Raw genomic sequence first — 14,255 nt, 5'->3', positions numbered from 1 at the left:
GCGCAACACCTTTTTGACTGTCATAGCATGGAGGCATTTTCACAAACTCAAACAGCCCCCAATAACCTCGTGATATCCGTCCCCCAGCCCAGACAGGGTACCTGGCCAAGTACTAAAGACCTGTGCTGATCAACTGGCTGGAGTGTTCACTGATATCTTTAACCTCTTGCTTCAGCAGTATGGGGTACCCAGATGCTTCAATTATATCAGTGCCTATAAGAACATGGTAACCCACCTCACTATCATCCAGCAGCACTTACAGCCACTGTGATGAAGTGCTTTGAGAGGTTGGTGATGAAACATATCAACTCCTGCCTGAGAAGTGACTTGGTCCACTCCAATTTGCCTACCATCCCGACAGGTTAACAGCAGATGCCATTTCATTGGCTCTTTGCTCAACCCTTGAACAGCTGGATAGTGAAGATGCATACATCAGGATGCTCTTCAATGACAACGGTTCAGCATTCAGTACTAACATCCCCTCAAAATTAATCAATAAGTTTTAAGACCTAGGTCTCAATACCTGCTTGTGCAATTGGATCCTCGATTTCCTCACTTGCAGACTCCAGTCAGTTTGGGCTTGTAACAACATCTCCCCCAGAATTTCGATCAGCACAGGTGCACAACACTGTGTGCTTAGTCTCCTACTCTGCTGGTTTTATACTTATGGCTGTGTGGCTAAGCACAACACCAATGCTATATTTAAGTTTTCTGACAATACCACTGTCATTGGCCGAATCAAAGGTGGTGATGTGTCATCATACAGGAGGGAGATTGTCTCTCACTCAATGACAGCAAGACCGAGAAACCAAAGGCCCATGAGCCAGTCCTTAGGAGAGGATCAGCAACCTCAAATTCTTCAGTATTTTCATTTCAAAGGGTCTGATCGGGTCCAGCTCGTAAGTGCCATTAGGAAGAAAGCACAGCAGCGCCTCTGCTTTCTTTGAAGTTTGTGAAGATTCAGCTAGTCATCAAAAACTCTGACAAACTTATATAGATGTGCGGTGGAGAGCATATTGACTGGCTTCATCACAGCCTGGTATGGAAACATCAATGCCCTCAAACAGAAACGTAGTGGATACAGCCCAGTCCAACATGGGTAAAGCAAAACTTAACTAGATATTAAGCCACAAAAATGTTCAAACTTATTTGCCTGCAACAATATCTTCCCCAAAACAAATTTAATCCACATTGAAGAAGAGCACATTGTTTTAAATTATGAGAGGAATTATCCAATCTGTGGACATCAATATTGATGCCAGAAATGAGGTGCAACAGGAAAGACAAGAAAAGTAACTTTATCCCAGAATTTCAGGAGGGTAAATCCCACCTTTTTCCAATTCCTCCGAAATCTTCAGCAATGCAGACCTGGTAGAGGAGCTGATCAAACAGAAATTTTTGCTTGTGTTGCTGAACTCAGACTGCAATAGACCACATTAACTTACTAGATTACTCTAGTATTTGAAGAATCTGATAGATCTAATTAAGTTAAAATATTATTAAACTATTTGTTAAAAGCAGAACTAAATCGGGATTATAAAGAAAGCTACTGGGCACTCATCAAAAACAACTCATAGATTTTCTTTTCCAGCATCAGGAAAAAGCTGGAAAGGGAGTTTATTTTTTGGGAAAACCTTGACATTTCAGGATTTTTAGAAGTGATGCAGTTATTAAACTGGTTAAAGAGGAAACATTTCAATCTATTGCTTCTATCTGTAGCCTTCAATTAAATTGGTGAAAATAGCAGATGTTAAGTAAGTACTTAGTTTAGAATATTTGATTATAGCAAATTCATATTAAGTCAGCTTTGACCTGTAATTGGGTTTTCAGCTATAAAGAGAATTAGTGTGTAAGATTACATTGAATTGATTGCAGAGGCTTCCAGTATTAATTGATACTGCAAATACACACTTGAATAAAAGTACATATCACAAATACAAATGAACAACGTGTACTTAGACTGAAGTAGAGCCTCTTTATATATCTGCATGCTTGTAGACTATCAAAAAAGCCTTGTAATAACCGATTGTTATTCCAAGTTCTTGCATCAAATGCTAAACACAATGCAAGATAAATACACACGTATGTGCATTCACGGAAATTCAAAGCAATTCCATACTGCCATATATTCATTGTCACTGGAGAAAATTGATATACAACGCATACAGAGCAAATAAGAAATAGGATAAGCACAGTGTAAATACGAAACAGGATAAGTGTCCAATGAACAGTACAGAAGCATGGATCTTCCAGAGTGTCAAAGTATGTTGCTAAGTTGTAACATTAGCTAAAAATCCGATTTTAAACTAACTGGAATCTTTCATTTACTGTACGTCCATGCTCAACTACCATAAAATACGGACAGCAGCATTGTTCAGTTCTGCCTTGCAAAGCGAATACTGCTGCAGATTCTTTTCCAATAAAATGGTCAGGAAGGTTAAATCAGATAAATCTTTAGCACATAGGGTACAAAAATAATGCACAAGAACAAAGTTTGCGATGAAGGCAATAATTTCAAAAGCTGTGGCATTATTTTTACAGAATGAAGTGGCACTAGTTTATTTATATAATTAAACTTAAACTCTTCAAATTATAATATTGAAGTCATTCAGCCTTTCGTCTGTAATCATATACCTGCTTAAACAATCACTGCACTGAATTAACTCAAATGATCAATAACATTTTCTCACAATTAACCAAAAACACTTTCTATTCAAATGCATAGTCAGCCATTACTTACTTAAAAATTACTTACTGCACTGACTGACCCACACCAATTTGGTGATATTTTTCACTATTAATAAATAAGGAATTTGCAAATCACTTTAATGATTTGAAGAGATATTTTGATTTATATTTATAAATTGAAATCCTTTAATATATTAAATGAAAATTAAAAAGCTTAGATACTAGATATGTGAAATCAAAACAGAAAATGCTGAAATACTCAGCACGTCATGCAACATGTGCAGAGTGAGGAAATGTGTTAATATTATGGGTCAGAAATCCTGTTTCGTTAAGGGTTTCCAACTTCAAATGTTACCTGTGCTCCTACTCGGCAAGTGCCTGATCTGCTGAATATTTCCAGCTTTTTCAGTTTTTATTTTAAATTATGAGGGAGCATTATTTTTTGATGAGACAATTAAAACAAGATCTTCTCTGCTTTTAAGTGGTTGCAGAAAAATTCATGGCAGTAAAAATTGCCCATCCTTATACCTTCGTCAACAACACTCGATTATATGAGCCAACATTTTTCGGAGTATAGTGCAAGTTTAGATCAGTCGCCCGCTTTCCTCAAGTTAGCCATAAAGCAGTTCAGTACACATCTTTCAGAAAAGGAAGAAATTGTTTCCAGTATAGCTTCTTCACCGCCTAGAACACGCAACACAAGCCATAACTGATTTTAAAAAAGGATGTGTGCCACTGGAATGGTCTAAGAAATTTGACTTTCTCTAGCTTCAACTTTACAAGACTCTGGTTAAACCACATTTTGTGTAAATATTGTCAACACTGTTATTGCTCTGGAAAGAGAGAGAGGGGATTCATCAGGATGTTACCTGGATTGGAGGTCTTGAGTTATGGGAAAGGATTGGATAGGGTGGGTTTATTTTCCCTGGAACAAACACTGAAAGGTAACCATTAGTCTCCTGAGCAGTGTGAATAACATCACTCACTTCAACATTGTCTATGGACAGTGTCTATGTCACCTCCACAATCTATGGATTCACTTTCAAGGATTCTACAACTTATGCTCTCAGTATAATTTATTTATTTTTTTGTATTTGCACAGTTTGTCTTCTTTTGCACATTGTTTGTCAGTCTTTGTGTGTAGTTTTTCATCCATTCTGTTGTATTTCTTTGTTCCTGCAAGAAAATGAATCGCCAGGATTCACTTTCAGTATATGGTGACATATATGTACTTCGAAAATAAATTTACTTTGAACGTTGTATATAGAGTTGTAATAGGCATTGATAGGATAGACAGCCAGGATCTTTCTCTCATAGAATGGATATCAAAAAGAAGACGGCAAAGGTTGGTTTTAACTCAGACCGTTTGTATTACATTGTAAATTGACTATTTTCATTTGGTGTTGTGATTAGTATTTGACTTTTTATTAAAATTAATGATTCTTAACATGGTATCATACTGGCTGAGAAGTGTTGCAACAACAATCTCATGCTCAGCATTAGCAAAACAAAAATTGATTGTGGACTTCAGGAAGGGAAGTTGAGAGCACCCAACAGTTCTCATTGAAGAGACAGCGGTGGAAGTGGTGAGAAGCTTCAGTTGTCTGAGCAGCAACACCTTGGAGGGTCCACTTTGGGGTCAGCACATTGATGCAGTCATGAAGAAGGCCCAGCCAGCAGCTTTCCTTCATTAGAAGTTTGAGGAGATTTGGTGCATCACCAAAGGCTTTTTTCAAATTTCTACAGATGTATGGTGGAGAGCATTCTGCTGCATTTACATCACCACCTGGTATGAAAGCTCCAATGCACAGGATCAAAAGAGGCTGCAGAGGATTGTAGACATAACCAGCTTCATCCTGGGCACAACCTTCCTCATCGTTGAGGATATCTTCGAGAGGCAATGCCTCAAGAAGGCGACATTCATCAGTAAAGCCCTTCACCATTTGGGATATGCTCTCTTTGAATTATGACCATCAGGGAGGAGGGACAGGTGCCTAAAGACCCACACTGAATGCTTTAATAACAGCTTTCCTCCATCAGATGTCTGAATGGTCCATGAACAATATCTTGTTATTTCTCTTTTGCATTATTTATTTATTTTGTAACTTCTTGTAATTTTTTGTTTTGCACTGTACTGCTACCACATAACAAATTTCATGACATATGTCAGTGATAACAAACAGGATTTTGAACTTGAGTCAAATTTAAAAAAAACACTCAAGCATGGGGTGAAAGAACAAACTGGTAGTGACTTTATATCACTGATTACAAGTGGTATCATAAAGAAAGCCTTTGAGATTCTTTGTATCTTTTTGAAGCACATGTTATCAGATGCAAATAATAGCGATTTGACTCTTAGTTATTAAGCACCTTCATAAAATGATTTTAACCAGTAAGGCATTAAAAAAATTGAACATTTTAATTTGCACACATTATCTGTAGTTCGGTCTGTGCCCAGTCTGCAAAGGTTGACTGCCTAGGCTCAGCTATGAACTGGGCATTTTTGCTTTAAGCAAGATTAGATTTCTTTGGGATTTACATATGATGGTCTTTGTGAATATTCTATTAATGGATTTCCTAAAGGTTAACTTGCAGGTTGAGCCAGTGGCAAGGAAGGCGAATGCAATGCCAGCATTAATTTTGAGAGAATTAGAATATAAAAGCAAGGATGTGATGCTGTGGCCCTACACAGCATTGGTCAGACCACACTTGGGAGTGTCGTGAGTGGTTTTGGGTACCTTATCTAAGAAAGGATGTGCTGGAATTGGAGATGGTCCAGAGGAGGTCCATGAGAATGATCTTGGGAATGACAGGTTTCATGTATGAGGAGCGCTTAATGGCTCTGGGCTGGTACTTGCTGGAGTTTAGAAGAATGGGGGGTGGGGAGATACCTCATTGAAACCTGCCAAATATTGAAAGGCTGGGAAAGAGTGGACATGGAGGATGTTTCCTATAGTGGGAACATCTAGGATCAGAGGACATAGTCTCAGAATAGAATAGAGATGAGAAGGAATTTATTTAGCGAGGGTAGTGAATATGTGGAATTCACTGCCACAGACAGCTGTGAATGCTCAATCAAGGTAGAGGTTGATATGTTCTTGATTAGTAAGGATGTCAAAGGTTGCAGAGTGAAGGCTGGAGAATGGGGTTGAGAGAGGCAACAAATTAGCCCAGATGGAATGGCGGAATAGACTCAATGGACTGGTGGCTTAATTCTGCTACTATACTTTATGGAAAGTGAGAAGAATGAATTTTAAAAAGGATTTGAGGAGAAATTTCTTTTGAAAACAATAACAGAAAATGGTTTTTATTTATTTAACATTATAACACAAAGTTGGTCCTTCTACAAGATTAAAAATGGAATTACCTGAATTACCTGAAGCACATCCCAAGTCTTAGATGAGCCTAGATAAAGTACAGGATGAAACTGGGGAGTAACTGTTGTTATTAAGATCTGGGAACTCCAGATTTAAAACAAAGAGACAAAGAATTTTAACCTGAAACTTCAGGGAAACAAGGAGCCAATGTGGGGCAGCAACACCGGGGGACTTTTCACGAAATAAGACCATCAAGGAAAGGATGAGAGTAGCCAAACCAGCCCAGCATTCCCCGACAAACCCAATTAACCATAACCTAATCATGGGACAATTTGCATCGACCAATTAATTTACTCGGTACGTCTTAGGACTGTGGGAGGAAATCGGCGCATCCAGGGAAAACCCATGTGCTCCATGGGGAGGACATACAGACTCCTTATCGAATGGCACAGGAATTGAACTCCAAATCTGGAACACCGAGGTGTAATAGTGTTGCACTAATTGCTACACTGTAACTCGCCACCAGAGGAGAAGATGAAGTCAGTTACAATCACTGCATTTCAATGAGAGAGACTTTAGACAGGCACTTACATAGAAGGATATGGACCTCATGTGGGAAAATAAGATTTGTGTACAGGAGCAAAAGGTCGACATGGCTGTTATGAGCCAAGGGGACTGTTTCTATGCGAGGCAATTCTATGACTCTATAAAAAGGACAGTAAATGGCAAAGAAAGATGAGAGATGTAATGATATAGAAAAATGGTACTTAGCATCTGGATAGTTGAAAGTAGGATTAGAAAGCTGGATGAGCATTGAGGAAAGAAAGAAATCCATAGGAAGGCATGTTGAGAAGAAACAGCGTTTAGATGGTTTACAGTTATAGTTTTAATTGGGAACAAGATTAGGAATGGAATTACCTGAAGCACATCCTAAGTCTTAGATGAGCTTAGATAAAGTACAGGATGAAACTGGGGAGTAACTGCTGTTATTAAGATCTGGGAACTCCAGATTTAAAACAAAGAGACTAAAATTTTTAACCTGAAACTTCAGGGAAACAGGGAGCCAATGTGGGGCAGCAACACCGGGGACTTTTCACAAAATAAGACCATCAAGGAAAGGATGGGAGTAGTCAAATCTAGAAGTGATAAATGTACAGAGGGGACATGCATTTTTATATCTTTGCAGTGCACTGGTGCTGCAACTTTAAAAAACTCAAGTCATATATGACAGAGATATTAACCTGATTCTGATCCTGAGACAATGACATCTGTAACAGTTAGGTAAAGACAGAATAGACAGATGTTTTTGGGATGGAAATAGCAATCTTTACAAAGGCGAAATGTAGGCTGCTGAGGTTTGCAAACATTTTGAGATAATGGAGTGACAATGAGAAGGCATCCTACTTCTGGTTGCAATTTAATTGCTGAGGCCAAGAACATTCCAAATTGAACTGGACAAAGCAAGGTGATAGGGAAGGGAGTTTAGGTCCAACATTTAGAGTACCAGATAACAAAGGAATTAGCACGAAAATGGATGGCCAGTGCCAAGTGGAAATGGATTCAAAGGAGTGAGAATGGAGTTCAGTGAGAAAATTCATCTGAAGAAAGGTGTTTGGACAGAACCTGAGAAGAAACTGTAGAATATTAATAGACACAAGGTCTCAGGGGTAGAGATGGGACAGCATAGATTTGGTGGTCTAAGGGAAGAGGTGGAAGATGTAGAGATAGATGAAAGAATTGTCCTACCTTTGTGACAAAGAAATCCCTTGTTGGAATTAAGAGCAAAGAATTAACTCTAAACTCTAGACTTCCAAAATGGGTGTAGTGGTAAAATTAGAAACAGGATATACAGTAATTATTTTAAAAAAGGCTTTTATGACTGTAAGAGAAGAATGGGGAAGGGTATGCAAGAAAGATCAAATTCCTTTGAAGCAGAGAGCAGTGACCTAAAAATTAAAAACCTCTGCTTTAAACAATCCAGTCATTCAAAACTATATATGAAATTCACATCATTTCACAGAACTTCAGGAGGCTTTTATAACTTTCTTACAAGATGCTGTTAAGTTTAAAATTTATTACTGCTCAACTGCTTAATAAATTATTGCCTCTCCTCTGTAATTTCCCAACAGGTGTGGTAGATGCAGGGTGTCTACTCATGTATCAAACCAGATATTTCAAGGCATACAGAATGCTGTGGGTCAGATCTACCAGCAGAATTTTCTTCCCTTTGTCAAAGTACTAAATTACATGAAATATAAAGGCAGGAAAGATCAGAAGGCCTTCCCCATTGTGTCAGATTGATTTTATACAACATTCCAGCAAAACCTAATTTTAGCAGACTTTTCAATAGGAACGTGTAGGCCACCAACAAGATTAATGGGTAACAACTTTGTGTCAAAATAACAGCAAGTCTAATGGGAAGTTTATAAACAACTTCAGTAAGCAGAGTATATACATCTCTTATTGTATAGTATATATTGTATATTGCACTGTACTGCTGCCGCAAAACAACACATTTCATGACACATGTCAGTGAGAATATCCCGATTCTGAGACCAAGAAATCAAAAGCCTGTGGAGATATGCCTCTGACTCTGAGTTGTTATCTTAACAAAATTGAAATCCCATCCCTTGCTGTACAGAAAAACATGAAGCTACTTACTATGTTATACAGTAAAATAGAATCTCACTGTATATGGGGGGGTGGCATTTGACACTGTGTGTATGTTAGTTATTTGAGTAATGTAACTTCATCACTCTTTGTCCATATGCTATTGCATATGCATGTTTGTCTCCTTTCACATCCCATTTCTTACAACTAATGTAATCTAAAACCATGTCTATACTGTAAAATCATCACATATGCTCTATTGACAGCATAAACTTCATCACAAATATAAAAGTTACTTGGCCTATCATGCTGTGTTAGTCATACAAGAGCCATTGAGTTTTGTAATTATTTTCTCCATCCATTTACCATTTTTATTCATTTACAGATACAAGCACACCACAGACAGTTAACTCGTTTCTATTACAGGCTTTATGCTCCATTAATAAGGTGTAATTATTAGCTCTCAATGTCTGAATCAGAAAAATAATTGTTATGAATGGGGAGTCTTATTCCTTCCAGCTTTTACACTAACTAGAGGTTAGAATGTAAACCTTTTGTCTTTCCTACCCAAATCCTTCCTTCCTTTACTTTTCAATGTATTTGGCATCTGTCTGGAAACTAAGGACTCAGTAACCCCATTTCCATTAGTGCTACATCATTAGGTTCCAAATTCTAGAGTTATTGTAAGGCAAATTGCAAGGACATAAATATGCCACACAAGTCTAACTTACTTTCATAGTAATTAGTCTGCTCGAGAGAAAAAATAGTCCCAATATTTAAGGAACAATGCCTGAACAATAGTGCACTTCAGTGTACTGTTATCACTAACATTGTAAACATTTCAAGTAGATATACCAACTAAAATTATTATTGTAAGTACATGCAACCTCTGTATCACAACTGCACAGGTAATGAAAATTCAGCCTTACAGAATTCACAAATTACTACACAAAAATTTTAGCTATAGAATATAATTCACTCTCACAGAATTTATGTTTCTAAAAAAGTGTAAAGAAAGGAACAAAAATCTTGTTTTTTTTTAAACTTTCATTTCCTGATGCACACACCTGTGAAGCAGCCCTGTGTAATGGAAAATGACAATCTGGACCATTTTGTAGGAATGCAACCCTGCATAATGTTGGTACTCTTTTCTTGAGAGTTACAGTAAGCTAGCTTATCAACATCAATTCTAACAATAAGAAATGTACAACCAGGACTGAAGTAAAAAACATGACAAAAGCTATTTGAGCCAATGAGTAAACATTTGTAAATATCCATCTCACACTTTCCTGAATACGCTCAAACTACACAACCCCATGCAAAAACATTGCTGGAGTCTGCACATGCCCAAGACTCTTAATGTTTGTTCAAAAACCTACAAAGGTCTCACACACACAATTTTGGGGCCTCATTTCTTTTGTTTCCCCAACCAGCTGCTGATTCTCTGATCAAATCTCACGTGACCTCTTGGGTGACTCTGCCTATTGGGCCTCTCTTTCATGTACTGCCTGAACTTTAGCAGTGATATGAAATCTCCCCAAGCAAAGGCAAAACTAGACTTCGAGGCTGTTGTCAGCAAAAAAGGAATTAAACTAAAAAAAATTTAAAAGACAGTAGAATACAAAATTTGTTTACCTTAACAATCGATTAGAAACACACCTATTAGCTGGGTAAATAATTAACAAGCCTTTATATACACAGTGATACAGGATTTTTTTAAAAATCGAGTGTTTTAAAAACGTTCAGAAACTTGAATGAGAAAGAAATGAAAAAAGCTTGATTGAGTAATTATAAGGAATTCTAAAAGAGATGAACCTTTAAAGGGATATACAACAGTATATTTACAAAAGCAACATCAGTAATGTTGTTCATGAAATTGATGGATCTTATCAACAGAAGACTGACACTAAGCATTACATGTAGAAATTTGGAGAAAATACCATGATTCTCTGAGCATTCTGATTTATACATTAACTTATCAGGCACCCACCACCAAAACCAAACCTTTCACAATTAAATAAACTCAACAAAGAGGAAAAAAACCTGTGCTGTCATGTTCTTAAACAAAAGGAATAGGTGGTGGAGGTGAAGGAGGTTTGGAGAGGTGAGGGAAGGTATTCTGTAGAATGCAGAACCCTAAATTATTTGTTAGGAACAGTTAAAACACAGCCGTTAACACTTGATCATGAAAGCAGAATGATATCAAAGTTCTGGATCCTTTTTCTTTGCTTCACAGTTGTTTTGCCTTAAGTTTTGTGTACTCATCTAAAATATATATATATAGAAATATTTATGTTTAGTTAGTAAGGGATTTTAATATTCAGAATATCGATAGTGAAAATAATTAGACACACGTATTTTTTTTTAAAAAACTTATAAAGCCTTAAACTGAAAAGAGAAAATTTAGCAATGGATAAGTGAAAGCAAAATCAGAAGAGGTGGAAGATGGAGCACATTCCAATATCAGAAAGATATTCTATGCACAAAACTCACACCAGCAGAAAAAAATAATCCTTGATAGGTATCAGCGTAAAAAGCTTTAAGTTCATTATTTGTTAGATAAGGAATATTGATTTGTTCCCTGTTGATTTATATCTCTAAGCGGATAATTCAAGTATGTCACTATTAAAGATTATAATAGAAAAATACAAAAGGAAACTGCCTTCCTGTCTTAAAGTATTAAATGGATACATTTTATAGGGAAAAGTTTTTTTTAATGCTGCCAAATGCTTTCTTGATAACAAACTATTGAGATATTTCCCTACAAATTTACAGCACGTGAGAACCAAGAAGCTACATATTCCTCTGCCAGTTCGTTTTTTTTAAACCAAAAGTAATTGCAATACAAGGAATACGACATATTATACCAACAATAGTTTTATTTGACAGTTGTGGAAAGGGACATTTCTCAAATAAAATTCCAAGTGGTAAGTAGGTTAAGTAAACATATCCAAGTTGTAAAATCAAAGCAGAATGCACTATGGTAGTTCTGCTGTTTATTGTGCAATCAATAGAACAGACATTAAAGTTGAATTGAAAAGTCATACAGAATACAGAACGGACTTCTAAGTAATCATCCACCAAGCACACTGTCATTTTTAATTCTCACATTACACTGTGAGAATTACCATCAAATCTACCCATCGAACAAACATTTGGCCCACAAAAGACAAGAGATGCACCATGTGTAAAATGGTGAGTTTTTCAGCTTGTGATCTGATTGCACAATTTGAACATAAAACACCCAGTATGAGCAAATAAGTACAAATCTAAATTTAATGTGCACCTTATGCTCAAAAAAATGTTTTGGCATTGAGAAACACAGCATCATATTATATGTCTGACTTGTTCATATAGAGTTGGTTGAAAGAGTTGATATTGACACACAGCTCCCAACACTACAAATAAAACCATGGAACTCTAACCATTCAGTTGAATTATTGGAACAGAACATGACGCCTTTAGCAAAATTACTCCCTTGGACATATGTCAAACTACAAACTTAGATTGCAAGGTTCAGTTCTACACACTTCTTATTCAGATGATGAGTATATTACACCTTACATCATTTATCAAACTGATTGTTGGAGTTACTCAGCAGTCCATTTCAGGAACGTAAAATCTCCAAGACCATCTCTCTTGTATTCCTGTTTCACCTCAGGGTATGCAAAGAGATTCTTTGTTTCAAATGATCAATTAACACAAATGAGCATTTCCAGTGCCATACAACTAAACTTACATTACTGTACTTCCACAGAGAAACAACAGATACCCACTGTAACTTCAAAAACAATCTCGTCCCACTGCAAGAGGTCAATAGTCCAAACAATATTGCACAAATCCAGACCCAACATTTGCCACAAGTTAAAAACTTGAGAATTTATCTTAAATTGCTATCAAATTATTAATTTTTAACATACATAACATCTATCTGATCAATGTTCCCCCTTCTCACCCCCTCATTCTTGTTAAATAATAAGTCATTCCTCTAGCTTCCACTTTCCCTGAACTAAGAAAAACCAGACACATGTTGGACTTTGGAGAAAAGATCAGTTCACACCTGAGCAGAGCAAATGAGAAATATTGAGGTTTTCCAGAAAATGGAAAAAAAATGACAACATTTATAAATGATAATATCGAACGGAGCTTCCTCTGGTACTTGGATAATGCATGCCTACTTTTAATGCTATTTTAATTGTTCAAAAGCAGAATTGAAGCTAATCAACCTTTGTAATCATCTTCTCACCTGGGAGGACAGTATTCTTTTGGACATTAATTTTGTACCATTAAACTGTTGGCTTAAAAAAAAAGGAATATTTTTAATATATCACAGCTATTTTAAAATTTACTTTTGAAGTAAAGGTTAATATTTACAATCTAGTATATTTTTAGAGGAGAAAGTACTTTTGCAGAAGTTGAGCCTGAGTGAAGAATACAAACTTGTGCTTGCTTGCTACGTAGCAATAAAAAGTCCAAGCTAAAACTGCCAATGGAAAGATAAGATTCCGGTTTCTATCTGGACTCTTAAAAGTTTCTGAAACCGACAGAATCCAAACATCAGCAGTGAAAACCCAAAGGCCGTAGAAAGCCTGTGCAACGAAATTGTATCGCACACTATCAGCCAGAACTGGCATTTTAACTACAAAGAGCTAACGATGCAAGAGTTCTAAAATATTATTTTAATGGATACAATTGCAGGCGGAAGAGCATGTCCACCCTTCCTAAAATAAATATATAAATAAAGAGCCAAACAGTGCGCTAAAGCTTTGTTGGGTCACTAAAATTCGTCACTCTTGCTCATCTGTAATTACTGTACATCAAACAGTACAAGGCCGAGAGCCTTTGTATCCTTTGCAATGCAGACAGAAATGTACAGTTACAATTCAGGCCTAGGCACGATCTTAAAGAAAAGCAAACCGTCCCAACATTGACCATGCAATAATCCCGATCAATACAAAAAAATAACCGACGTACAAAGTCGCCGCGTAGCCCGAGCAACCACTGAAAAGGGGGGTGGGGGTGGGAGGGGGGAGGAAATAAGGAAATAAAAATATAAGGAAGCACCAACAAAAACAAGGCGGGGGCTGCGATCTGACGGCAGTGCACGACAAAAAAGCACAAACAAAAGCGAGCCAAGGCTGGAGACTCGTATGCAATCGGAGCAAAGCCAGCTTGCTGCAACCTTCGTTCAATGCAAACATACGCCCAAATATTGCTATTCGAAATATGCGCAACACTATGCAAAAGCCTTTAAGAGCATTCTTGTATACCTGATTTAGGTTTTTAATCTGACATCACTTTAACCGCTGATCTTGCCCACTTCATCCTCCTTCACCTCTCACTACATGTTCAGTGCTTTTCTATTATCTAAGAGCTCTCTTTCTTTCTCTCGATTTTTTTTCCCTGCTGGTCCTCCAAGGCTCAAAATGGAACCGTCCAGGGGCGTGACCAAACATAAATAGGTAAGTAATCGTGCTCGCTCTACACCAATGCGGTTCTTTCGCCGATCCTTCTTTCCCAGGAGGACTCTGAATTCCTGTTCGAGGCCGTGAGCGGACCCAGTCAGCGGGTGCTGCTGGAAAAGGCTCCGGACGGCACGGGCTGCGGTTGCTGCCAGAGGCTCGCTTCCTCCGCGATGTG

General features: G+C 37.3%; 1 protein-coding gene across 3 annotated transcripts in view; it reads right to left on the bottom strand.

Moving 5' to 3' along the window:
- rnf44 (ring finger protein 44) overlaps window positions 1-14,255 on the bottom strand; it is a 158,712-nt gene that overhangs the window by 70,933 nt on the left and 73,524 nt on the right. Inside the window, exon 1 of one of the 3 annotated variants that reach the window (XM_073067604.1) lies at window positions 13,886-14,036. The exons of the other annotated variants lie outside the window; for them this stretch is intronic. The gene's annotated coding sequence lies outside the window, so the exon portion shown is untranslated. Of the gene's footprint in view, window positions 1-13,885; window positions 14,037-14,255 lie in introns of those variants that run through there. 3 annotated transcript variants of the gene reach the window in all.

This window comes from Hemitrygon akajei, chromosome 15 (genome assembly GCF_048418815.1).
Source record: "Hemitrygon akajei chromosome 15, sHemAka1.3, whole genome shotgun sequence".
NCBI classification, from domain to species: domain Eukaryota; kingdom Metazoa; phylum Chordata; class Chondrichthyes; order Myliobatiformes; family Dasyatidae; genus Hemitrygon; species Hemitrygon akajei.
The sequence above is the reverse complement of the archived record's forward strand: the minus strand, read 5'-3'. Positions and strand labels throughout refer to the sequence as shown.